At 45.6% G+C, this 13,074-nt stretch overlaps 1 non-coding gene across 1 annotated transcript; it reads right to left on the bottom strand.

Moving 5' to 3' along the window:
- Positions 1–2,862: 2,862 nt before the first annotated feature.
- LOC114692064 lies at positions 2,863–2,969 on the bottom strand. Its single transcript, XR_003734327.1, has one exon. It is a non-coding gene; the product is annotated as a U6 spliceosomal RNA (small nuclear RNA).
- Between the last annotated feature and the right edge of the window lie 10,105 nt (positions 2,970–13,074).

Genomic DNA, 13,074 nt, shown 5'->3' with positions numbered 1-13,074 from the left:
CTGCTCAGTGACAGTCACGCTAGCAAACACACGGTGCTTATTCTGTACCAGACACAACTCTGAGCCCTTGACATGTGGTCCCGTTAGGCATCAAAACCACTCTGGAGTTGGTTGTGTTCTCATTGCCATCAGACACATGAGGACACTGGAGTAAAAGGTGATTGAGGGATTTGTCCAAATCTACAAAGAGGGTAGGTGGTGGGTGGCCCGAAATTTACATTCTCAGCCTTCCTGTCCACAGAAAGTTTGAAGTAGGCTTCTCCTAGCAGAGGCATGGGCTTTGGGAAGCTGGGGGGTGTGTATTGGCTGAGACCTTCGGCTTCCCAGTGGTGCCAGTGGAGGCAGCTGCAGCAAGTATAACATGGCCAGGGTCCACTGGGATGGCGCAGCTGCCCTTTGGTGCTCAGGCCTGTTCCCTGCTGCACTTGCTGGCTTCTGGGGGTGCCTAGATAGTAAAAGTCCTCGTGCATGCCTCCTTTGCAGCTATATAGTTAAAAACGCCCTCCTTCCCCTCTCGCGTGGGGGGAATAAAATAAGCAGCTCCCACTGGTTAAGTGTTAATAATTCATTTTCTATTCTAAGATGGTCTTTGAATTTGCAGCTCAGGATGTGCCTGGTGTGACGGGCTCAGGCCCCTCCCTTCCCACTTTGCACCCACCTCCTGTCTGCAATTCTACCTCAGTTCTCTGAAAATAGAAGACAGATGCTTGCCATCCTGAGTGCAGAGTTCTTCTTCTTTCTAGAATGTTCCTTTTTTTTTTTTCCTCAATGTTGCTTTCTTCTGAATATTATACCCTATTGCAGTCCTCAGCCCCGGGTTACAGTTTCCCTTAACTTTTTGGCTTTGACTTTGAAATCTATCTGTCAATGATTTGTGAGTTCCTGCCCAGCTGAGGCTTAGTTTCAATGACTGACACATGGTAAACTTCAACAATATTATTGAAGTCTGTGTGAGGGTTATGGGAGATGGCTTGGCACAGCTGGAAGACCCAAGTTCAATTCCTAGCACTCACATGAACTGGGCTAGATAGTGTGTGCTAGTGTGAGAAACGAGTTTTTTGTTTTGTTTGTCAAAGGTAATCCAGGGCAGCTTTGAACTCACAGAGATCCAGACAGATCTCTGCCTTCTAGGTGCTTTAATCCTAGTGCTAGGATTAAAGGTGTGTATCACCACTATCTGGCCTCTATGTTTAGTCTAGTGGCTTGTTCTATGATCTTCAGGCAAATTTTATTAGGGTACACAATATATCACCACACCTGCCATCAAGCCTACCAAATCTGACAACCGGGACCTCGGGACCAACACGGTCAAAGGAGAGAATGACTTACTCCTGCAAGGGGTCCTTTGACCTCTACCCGCTACAGGAACATTCTGAAAGTCCTACCATCTGTGAGTCACTGTGTCAACAAAGGTTCTCTCACTGACCAAACGCTAGCCAGGTTCCTCTCAGTCTTCTGCATTACCAGGCCTCAGTCTTGGCCCTCAAACACTTGAACAAACACACCTTTTCTCACAGCTCAAGGCTGGATTGCTTGAAATGACCATGTTTTTCTTCAAAATACCTGGCTGAGGAAACTCAGAGCTTTCAAAAAAGGTTATTGTTTGTTCTAGGCACCACCGAAATAGAGTCCCTGTCTCCCTGTCTCCCTGTCTCCCAGTGGGGGGTAGGGGGACCTTTCTTGATAAGGCATAAGTGCCAGTTAGCAAACTGGATAGAATTCCCATGGAGCAAAGTCCTTCTGCTTTTAGTGACTTTCCACGCTCCCGACTCAGCTCAAGCCGTCACCACCCACTCTCTCTTCTCCCACCCCATCACCTCTGCCCACATCCTGTGGAGCTCAGCTCTTTCTCTGCCTTGGCAGCAATAGACTACAGTCTATCTTGCTGCCTTAACTGGTGTCCAGCTGTGTCTGCCTTGCTCACACATCCATCCAATCGGTCCTGTTGAAAACGTGGCCCTTTCAAAACAAGATCTTCTTGTGTGCATTCACTCTGCGGTTCATGGAGCTGTGCATTTAAGGTTTGTGTGATTTTCCTGTCTGCATTGTAATCTTTAATGTAAAAGCTGATAACAAAATACAATCCTGGAAGATCCTGATGAAGGATAATTTAGGAGCTATAAGCAGAAAAGGCTGCATACCCTGACATGCGGCGGCAAACTCACAAACAGGCGTGAAGACTGCGAACACAGAGGAACAGAAATTTGGTGCGATTACAGGTGCTAATGCTACAGACTTTTCTTTTTAAAAGACTCTATCTGTGGGCTGGGGTGATCAGTGGGTAGAGCGCTTGCCTAGTGTGCTGGGTTCCATCCCAAGCACCACATAAACTAGGTGTGGTGGCACATGCCTAGAATTCCAGCACTTGGAAGGTGGAGGCTGGCGGATCAGAAGTTTGCATTTTTTAGATCTCCACCTATGAAGTCCTGGATCACATCCTTTTTAAAGTGTCCTTTCTTTCACCCAGTGCATGGAGTCAGTGCGTGCCAACACATGGACCACAGCTCACCCTTCTTTATTATTAACTATGTTTCTATTCAAAAAGATAAAACTTGAAATTGTTCTAGATATGCCTTCCTATTCTGTTGCTGGGGTTGACTGTTCCTTCACATGGGGAAAAACTGCATTCACATCAGTTTGTTCGAGGACCCGGTGCAAGATTCAAGCAGCAAAACCCCAACTTAGCAGATCCAATTCCAAGCTTAAGGAAAAAGGAGCAAAGATCCACTGCAAATGAATGGACTATGATACAATCAATGCTCTTTCAAAAATGTTTGCATTCTGCAACTGTAGTTACATGGCCATTTTAGGTGTCTCTCTCTGTGTATGTGTATTATATATATATCAGCATACTTTTCAAAAACAAATATGGAGCACTTCATGAATTTGAGTGTCATCCTTGCACAGAGGCCATGCTAATCTTCTCTGTATCGTTCCAGTTTTAGTATGCATGCTGCCGAAGTGAGCATGGCTTGCTGCTTTTCAACAAGCAGTAGTATTGCATGTATGGCTGTAACACAGTTCACTTATGCACTTACTAGTGGACTGGGTTATTCTAGTTTTAACCATTGCACACGAAGCTGCTACAAACACTCACAGTTTCTTGTCGAAATGCAGGTTTTCATTTCTCTTAGAAATTACACTAGAAGTGGGATTGCAGAGTCATCCCCTAACTCTGTATTGAATTGCGCTCCAAAGGGCGGCATTTCTCCTGCCCACTAGCATGGCGTCTCAGTTGCAGTTCCTCTGCGTAGCTGCCAACGTTGGCTTTCTGTGGACAGCCACCCCAGCAGGTAGGAACTGAATCTCACTGAGGTTCTGCTTTGCATTTCCTCTGAGAGCTGCTGCTGCTAAGTTCAGTGGCTGTTTACACATCTTTTCCTTAGTTATAAGTGCTCTTTTTTATAAATTAAGATATACTTTATGTACAGCAATGTAGTTTACACATTAATTAAAACTGTAGTAAAATGATTTGATATAGTTTCAACAGAAGAAAAGGGGGGGAGACCGAGATTAGAAAAACCCCTCCCCCAAAACAAAAAATTACTTTTTCTAAGTGGGTCAATGCAAAAATATATTCAGTAGTCTTGTCTAACTCTTATTGCATTGAGGATCAATAGAATTATAAAAGAATTGGTGCACACCTTTAATCCCAGCACTCAGGAGGAAGGGGCAGGTGGATCTCAGTAAGTTCAAGGCCAGCCTGATCTACAGAGTGAGTTCCAGGACAGTCAGGATCACACAGAGAAACCCTGTCTCAAAAAAAAAAAAAAAAAAAAAAAAAAAAAAAAAAATATGAAAAGAACCATTGTGGATTCAACTTTCTGGATATTGAAGTAGCACATACATCTTTTGTGGAGTAATATCCATTCAAGTCTCCCCCTCTCATTTTGTTCATTTTGTAGATTATTTTATTTATGTGTACGTGTGTACCTAAGTGTATGGGGGCCAGTAGAGGGCATCAAATGCCCTAGAACCGGAGTTACAGGTAATTGTGCTCTCCTTGTTGGGGGAACCAAGCCCTGGGTCCTCTGCAAGAACAGCAAGATCTTAGCCACTGAGCCATCTCTCCAGCCCCCTTGACTTTGTTTTGTTCATTTGTTTGTTGCTTTATTTATTTATTTATTTATTTATTTATTTATTTATTTATTGAAATAGGCTCATGTTTTACAGTTCAGGTGGGCCTGGAATTCACTAAGTACCCCAGCTTGTCCTAAAATTCCTGACCCTCTTGCCTTAGCACCACAAGTAATTTGACTACAGGTGTGCACCATCACGGCTGGAACTTCTACCTATCTCTTTTAAAATCTAAATATTAATTCCATTTTACTTCATATGTGTTTTACCTGTATGTATGTATATGTACCATGTGTGTGCCTAGTTAGAAGAGGCGGGTCGCATTCCTTGGAACTGGAGTTACAGACAGTTGTGAGCCACCCTGTGGATCCTGGGAATTGAACCCAGGTCTTCTGCAAGAGCAGCCAGTGCTGTGAACCACTGAGCCATCTCTCCACCCCCATCTGCCCATTTCTATAACAGTCTTGAATGATAAAATGAAGAAGTGACTAGTGGGTTGCGATTAGGTTAAGGACTGGGGTGGGAGAAGGGGAGAAGGGTGAAGCATTTATCTAATTATTCTTTTTCAATAAAAACTCGGGAGTCAGATGTTGAAGTGAGAACCTGATGATGAGAGAAACGGTGGAGAAACAACCAGGCTTCCTTGCTCTCTCCTTCCTCTATCCAACAGGACCAAGAATCTCTCTAAGCCCCTCCCTACTACTTCCTGTGTCTCTCTATATGTTCTTGGTCCTCCAAAACCTCTATAGCTAATTTTGGTCAGCTAGTAGCTAGCTCTGCCCTCTTATTTAAAGTAAACTTTATTGGCATTCTCCTGAGTGTCAGAGTGCAATCAAAATATCCCACATTTCCCCCTTTCTTGTCTAAATAAAAAGGGAAGGTTTTAACTCTAACACAGTAAAACTATATACAAATTAGTAGGTCTTTCTAAGGATTGTATCAGTCAATATTTCTTATATGGCACAGATATCAAACCACTTTTTAAAAGATAAAACATGAATTACCAGCTGATAATGATTATAATCGACATTATGTCAACCCCAGCTAAGTTGATTTTTCATTTAATTTTTCTCTTTTCAAACTATCCATTGTGGAATCATACAGAGACCTAACTCCCTACATCCTAATACTGCTCCCCATTCTAAACATGGGTTAAAAAACTCTTTTTTTTTAAACTAATTCCTTCTTCACGCATTCCCAGGTGTCTCACCAGATCTGCTGATGACAACAGTAAAGTGTGAGGCTGGCCGCACAGCTGGGCAGGGAACATGGGCAGTGCATGGCCTGGCCGAGAGGAGCTGCAGGTGCTCACATGTAGACGGGGCCTGAGAGTGTGTGGTGGTGGCAGCAGCAGTAAAAGCCTGAGCAGTGCTGAGGCAACTGACCCAGTGTGGCAGCAGCCTGAGGAAGGGATCCAGGGGAAGCTGGCAACCCACAGTACAAAGTGGAAACATGGGGACATGCCTAAGAAGCCCACGTGGCAGGAAGCAAGGGCATGGGGCTGCATGAAGGCAGAGCCAACCCAGTGGTGGGCGGCTAACTCTGGCAGCATTTGGGGCTCGGCCACCTGTGGTGTTTGGGGCTGGAGATGGGCAGCAGCTGGAGGCTGCTATTGAGAGGCTGCAATGGGGAAAACCCCCAGAATCCCATGGAAGGCCTGGAGGGAGGAGGGAAAGCCAGCCGTGGTGGTGACTCCAGCAGCTGCAAAGCCAGAGGCAAGCAGCTGCCTCACCTCATGATCTCCTGCCCCACGTTGGCTGCCAGATGAAGCACTTATCTAATTATTCTTTTTCAATAAAAACTCAAGAGTCAGATATCGGGGTAAGAACCTGGTTGATCAGAGAAACAGCAGAGAAGTGACCAGTGACCTCCTCACTCTCTTTTTCTTCAATCCAAAAGGGCCGAGAATCTTTCTAAACCCCTCCCTACTACTTCCTGTGTCTCTCTATATGTCCTCAGTCCTACAAAATCTCTGTGGCTAATTTTGGTCAGCTAGTAGTTAGCTCTACCCTCTACTTTAAAGTAAACTTTATTGTCAGTTTTGGGAGTATCAGAGTGTGATCAAATATCCCACAACAGAAGAATGCTGAGTATAGTTAAAAGATTGATCTGAATTATTCTGGTGGTGATAGGCCTGTTCAGCTTGGCTGTGGAGTAGGATACATGTTTTATATTTCATTAATTGTCATAGAAACACACATACACAAATATTAGGAGAAAAACCAGGGTATGTTGTTTGTTTTTGCTCTTTTCGGGGATCTGCTACCCAGCTCCCAAATAAATCATTCACAGAGGCTTATTCTTATTTATAAATGCCAGGTCTTAGCTTGGCTTGTTTCTTGCCTGCTTTCCTTAATTTTAAATTATCCCCTCTACCTTTTGCCTCTGGGCCTTTTCCTTTTCTTACTGTTGTGTATCTTACTTTTACTCTTAACTCCATGGCTGGCTGTGTAGCTGAGTGGCTGATCTTTGGTGTTCTCCTCCTTCTCTTCCTCTTCCTAGATCTCTCTTCTCTCAGATTTTTCCTTCTATTATTTTTTTCTGCCTGCCAGCCCAACCATCCTTTCTCCTGCCTTGCTATTGGCTGTTCAGTTCTTTATTAGACAATCAGGTGTTTTAGACAAGCACAGCAATACAGCTTCATAGAGTTAAATGCAACATAAACAAAAGTAACACACCTTAAAATAATATTCCCCAACCAGGGCAACCTGAATTACATTGATAGGTTGTGTTTATGTTACTGTCATATCCATGGTATTTTACAGTAGTTTTATAAAATGTTACCAATGCAGGAATTTGTCCTTTAGAAATATTATGGGATCTATAAGCAATAAGTTATATTACCTATGAGGGCATGTGGATATACAGTTATTTCCAAATTAGGTTAAGTTTTAAAATGCAATTAAGAAACAAACCCTTATCAGCCTCATAATGTGTGTCTTTGTGTATTATAAGGCTATTACACAACTTTCAAAGTTCAGCTCAGGTCCTGTCTCCCCCACCCCCCATAGACTTCACCGATTGGTATCTGCCCTACCATTTGCTCTACTACCTTGATCTTATGTGTCCTGGTTTGTTTGTGCCAGCTGTTCTGATTTGGAAGGCAATCCACTGAAGGCACAGCTTTGCCTCCGCCCCTCCCCCCATATAAAGCCAGGATTGCTTTGTTTGGTGAGTCTGAATCTGGATGGTAAGCTTGGTCCTCACTTTGTTCATCTGTAAACTAATTATAACTGCATTGCAGGGTTGCTGTGAAGGTGAAATGTGCTTCAACAGGAAGAAACCAAAACAAAAAACAAGTGATAGAATAAACAGCAGGAATGATCAGAACTGTTTATTCCCCTCAAACATTGTTGTTGTTGTTTTATTTTACTGAAAATAAAAACAATGAGCTGAAGAGATGGACCAGCAATTAAGACTGCATAACTGCGCTGAGCAGTCGTGGCACACGCCTTTAAATCCAGCACTCAGGAGGCAGAGGCAGGGGGATCTCTGTGAATTTGAGGCCAGCCTGGTCTATGGAGCTAGTTCCAGGACAGGTAAGGCTACACAGACAAACCCTGACTTAAAAAAAAAAAGACTGTATAACTGTTCTTGAAGAGGCTCCAAGTTCAGTTCCCAGCACTCATACCAGGCAGCGGACAACCTCCCGTAGCTCCACTTGCAGGGATCTGTGGCCTCTTTTGGTCTCCATGGCCATTGCACTCACTCACATGCATAAACCCACACTCAACACACACACACACACACACACACACACACACGTATATAAACAATAAAAAAAAAAGATCAGAACAATAACAAGATGCTAAGTGGCGTACTTACATAATCGCAGCACTTGGAAGGCTAAGGCAGGGGTATTTCAAATTCAAGTGCAGCCTGGGTTACTGTCCTAATTCTGTTTCTGTTGCTGTGTGATTAAAAACACTGACTGAAAACAATTTGGGGGAGGAAAAGGTTTCTTTGGCTTACAGGTCGAAGGCCATCACTGATGGAAGCCAAGGCAGGAACTCAAGGCAGGACCTGAAGCACAGATCATAGAGGAACGCTACTTACTGGCTTTCTCCCTGTGGCTTGCTTATTCTGCTTTCTTATACCACCCAGGACCGCCTGCCCAGGGTGACACCATCCACAGTGGGCTGAATCCTCCCACATCAACCATCAATCAAGAAAATACCCCCCAGACTTGCCACAGTACTCTCCAATGAAGGTCATTCTTCAACTGAGGTTCCCTCTTCACAGGTCTAGGCTTGTGCTAGCAGGAAAAAAATAATACCAGCACAACTACATAGCAAGATTCTGTCTCAAGACAAAATGAAAGAAAAGAAAAGGTTTGCCAGGCACCGACCTTCTTTCGTTCCTTTGCTACCGCACAGGAAGCAGCCCTTCAGTTAAACAAGCTCAAACAGGTTGTTTTCCTCCCAAATTTCTCTCTCAAAACCTCTCAATCAGTTGGTCACTGCGCAGGGATTAAAGACCAACTAGGAATTCAGTTTCAATCACCTGAGGGAGCCAGCCTGTTCTGCTCTTGGGTGGAAACAGGTGGACAGTGAGTAAGTAGTCTTTTCTTGAAGTGTCATAAAGACCTTTCAAAAGAAATTAATCAAGTACCATGAATGCAGCCCCTCTGCCATCATGGGAATCTTGAAACTCTTTAAACTGAGTGAACCCTGAGGACCTCTCTAGGCTCTAGGTCCTCCCCTAGATTCTGCAATGTCTCTACAGCTGCCTGTGTCCTCTGCCTGGGCCGCAGGCCTGGTGGGTGGCATGATTCCCTTGATGCGTGAGCCGGGTAATGGGTGGTTTTTTTCAGTCAGATCATTTCTCCTATAGTCTCAGACATATTTACCTCCTGGGAAAATGGAAAGGATTTTTGTTTGGGGGCAAAAACAAAGAATGGAGCTGGGGAGATGGCTCAGTCTGCAAAGTGTTTGTTAGACCAACATGGGGACCTGAGTTCGGATCCCCACCACTCACATAAAAAGCTGGGCATAGCAGGATGCACCTGCAGCCCCAGGACTGGGGAGGTGAAGACAGGGGCGTCTTTGGAGCTCAATGGCCAGCCAGCTTAGCCAAAACTGTGAGCTCCGGGTCCAGTAAAGAGACCCTGTCTCAAAATAGTGTTTATTCTGCTTCAAGGGACTTCTTTATAGCAGCACTTGATAGGCCGCTCCTGGGAGGGGCCACTCAGACTACCATTCATTCACAAGGCCAGCAGGTCACCAAGAGGCTCAGTCTGCAGAGTAGAGGGAGGGAGAGGCCCTGAGCCTGGCTGAGCAGGCTGTGCACCTTGCACAAGTGTCTGCAATCCTGCCACGGCTTCTATTTGCCAAGCCATAGGCTGGCTCCAGGGGAAGGACACCTTTTCCTAGCATACCCTGAGCAATGTGCACTCCTGGCAGACCAGGACAAACGTCCAGACTTAGGACTTATCGATGAGCTGTGTGGAGGAGCCAGCAGGTGAGTCTGTCTTGAGGAAGGACTTAAAGAGCGACAGAGAGAAGGGACATTTCAGAAGGGTGTTGGAAGGGGTACAGACACCCACCCAATGAAACTAGTCCCAGAAAGACAGACAAGGTGAGAGACTGGAGGCCTGAAAATGCAGAGCCTTTGTCAACATGAGTTTTTTGTGACAGGGAGTGGTTCTGGCTGCTGGAGGCGAGGCAGGAAGGTGGCGGCAGCAGATGCTGCGGGCCATACAAGGCCCGTTGAGGACTCTGTGCTCTACATGTAGCTGCTGACTCTCCAACCCTGTTGGGAGCTGAAAGAATATGCAGAGGGCTTGCTCTTAATGCAGTTTCCTTAGCTCAAGCCCCGGGCCTGGGTTCTGAGTCAGTAGGTCTGCGGACAGACCAGGAATAAGCGTCTTCAAGAATTTTCCCACAGGAGAGTGTCTGGGGGCTCATGGAGCAGGGGTCGCCAGATGCAAAGGACAGGGTGAGAGGCAGCTGGTAGAATTCAATTTACAAGTGCCCAATGCCTGGTATGTAACCTCAGAACACAGCCCCTCATTAATCCACTCTTAAGTATTTCTAACAACCGTATAAAGTGTAAAGAGAGCAGATGGTAGAGCCAGAGGCAAGGATTCCAGGCTCAGCTCTCCCACCAAGATGGTGGGTCACTCTAGGCTCATCATTTCCCTTCTGAATTGCAGTCTATGCTGGAAGCCAGCACACAATCTGAGGCCACTTTCGGTCATACGATGTCAACGATGTCAACGTTCTATACGTCCCAGCAAGGGGTTCAAGGTTCATTATGGTGGAGATCTAGCAGAATCATTGTGTCTAGGATAAACGATAGAATGAGACAGTTGTTTTCCACTGTATCTAGACTAAACTTAGAATGAAATAGTTGTTTGTTGGAGGTACTTAGACCTTGAAGAGGTCATTGTGGGCAACAGTGATTGTTTTCTGTTATCTCTAGAGCTATTTTTCTGAAGGAGCTTTACAGCCTTTGCATGGCTTTAGTCACAAACCCGTCCCGGCACACCTGGAATGTCTTGCCTTACTGGGTACAGCAAACAGGGCACAATAAGAACTGAAGTTGCCAGGGTGTGATGTTTTCCTTCACAAAGCATATAGATTAGATCACGGACTTGGCGTGAAGAACCTGTTTTACCCAAAACCCAACTTTTGTGTAACAATCAATAAATACACCTTTGTATGGCTGTTTGGGGTTCAGTCCATTGAGGCCGGGCCTCCCTGCTGCCTGCAAGGCCACATTCATCCTGGAGTGGCCCTCTTTCTTTGATTGTCCCAAGTAACTCAGAAAACCGACACTAGAGAATGGTTCCCATTCCTCCACCCCCTGTTCCCTACAATAAAAACAAACAAACAAATAAACAAACAAAACCACTAATTTTAGAAGTTGGGATAGTCTGATGTGGTGGTGCACGCCTTTAACCCCAGCACTCAGAAGACAGAGGCAGGCGGATCTCTGTGAGTCCGAGGCTAGCCTGGTCTACAAAGTGAGTTTCAGGACAGCTAGAATGGTTACAAAGAAGCCCTGTCTCAAAAAAAAAAAAAAAAAAATTGGGTTTGGGAGAAGGGAAGTTCTTTCTAGAAGTTTCTTAGGCCTCTCCCTCTGCGCTCATAGCACTTAGCACAGAGCTCTTCACTCAGCGGGCACTCAACACCTTCCTTCCCATTCCTCCCCTCCTTTTTGTTCCCTTTCTATCCCCCCCATCCCTCTCCTTCCTTTCTTCTTTCCTTCCGTCTTGTTTATTTCGCTCTGTAGTCTTGAACTGCCCAGGCTTGTCCCAGACTCAGGCTGTAGCCAAAGATGACCTTGGACTACAGGTATGTCTACCTTCCTGGTGCTGGGATCACAGGAGGGCACCACCATGGCTGGTTTCATGCCGTGCTGGAGCTTTGTGCATGCTAGGCAAGCATGCCACCAGCTGGGGTAGGAGCCACATTTCTAGCACTCCTTGCTAAGGAACAGCATCTAGTGGGATGAGCTGCGTCTTCAGGGCTGGAAACATCTCTCAGCCTCCTCTGCTGGTTCGTTACCCAGCCTGTAATCCAGCAGTGACGACAGATACCATCTTGTTTCCTAGACTTTTGTAATTAGCGCTCTCAGTGATCTGAGTTTTCCAGAATGCTCAGGCAGTGACAACCAGGCCTTAGTGATGACTCTGAGGAGGTCAGGAACCCATGACTAGGGAAAGGATTAGTGATCTTGAAGCCGATGAGGTTTTCTTGGTCCCGAATAGTCTTTGGAATACACAGATTATGGTCTTTATTACACTTACTGATTGATTGACTGAATATGTGAGCAGGGGGCATGCACGCCATGACATTCATGGCAGTAAGGACAACTCTCAGGAGTCGGTTCTCTCCTTCCACCATTTGGGTCCCAGGGACCAAACTCAGGCTGTCAGGCTGATGGGCAAATGCCTTTATTGGTAGCCGTCTCCCCAGCCCACTTTATTGCCTCTAAAACATGTCAAAGGAAGGCGTGATGAGGGATATATGACAGTCGCCTAGAAACCGCAGGTCAGGGAAGCAGCCTTTGATTGGTCGGGGAAATTGTCTTCTCAAACCTAATCATATACGTACTAAAACTTCATGTTTATCTTAGATACGTACAATAACGTTTAAAGCAATTTTTTTCATCAGTTTGCATCAATTTCATTTATCAGCCAGAGCCTTGTGCTTTCGATGTGAAATGTCCCTCCAAAAGGTTCACGTGTTAAAGGCTTGGGTCCCCAGCTGGTGGCGCAGTTGAGAGGTGGCTGGATCATGAGAATACTAACCTCATCAACAGACTGAATGGGCTATTATTAGGAGGTGGGGTGTGGCTGGAAGCCCCTGGGCTGTGTCTTTGACAGCATGCCTTGCTTCTGGCCCCTTCTCGCCTACTGTTGTTTCTTGTTGTCTGAGGTGAGCAGTTTTCTCCCACCATGCCCTTCCACCTTGACGTCCTGCCTCGTCACAGGCAGTGCAAGATGATGGGCTGCCGTGATGGGGTAGACGAGCGTCTCTTCTTGCTGCTGTGGAGAAATGCCCTGACAAAAGCCACCGTCACCGTGAAGTCACGCAGCAGGAGCATGAGGCGGCTGATCACATCACCTCTGTCGTCAGGAAGCAGAGAGACACTTGCTGGCACTCAGCTGGCCTTCTTCTGTTATTCAGTGGGGGACCCCAGCTCATGGGATGGTATTGCTCACAGAGTGGCTCTTCTCACCTACACTAATTCAGTCTAGACACTCCCTCACAGACCTCTCACAGGGGTTTGTCTCCTAGATGATTTTAGACCCTGTTGACGTGGACAGTTAGTAACCACCACCAGGAGGTATGGAAGAGGGCAGCTTCTAGAATCCAGAAATGACAAGGGTGTGCATTCTCCCACAGCAGGAGGAACATTGTCCTGATTTGGACTGCACATCTTGATTTTGGATCAGAAAGACTAGTTTCTAACTTCTTTTTATTTCTATTTTTATTTTTCTGTTTTTTGAAACCCAGAGAATTTGTTTATTCCCTCCCAAAAAACCAA

Source organism: Peromyscus leucopus, chromosome 7 (genome assembly GCF_004664715.2).
Source record: "Peromyscus leucopus breed LL Stock chromosome 7, UCI_PerLeu_2.1, whole genome shotgun sequence".
NCBI lineage: Eukaryota > Metazoa > Chordata > Mammalia > Rodentia > Cricetidae > Peromyscus > Peromyscus leucopus.
The sequence above is the reverse complement of the archived record's forward strand: the minus strand, read 5'-3'. Positions and strand labels throughout refer to the sequence as shown.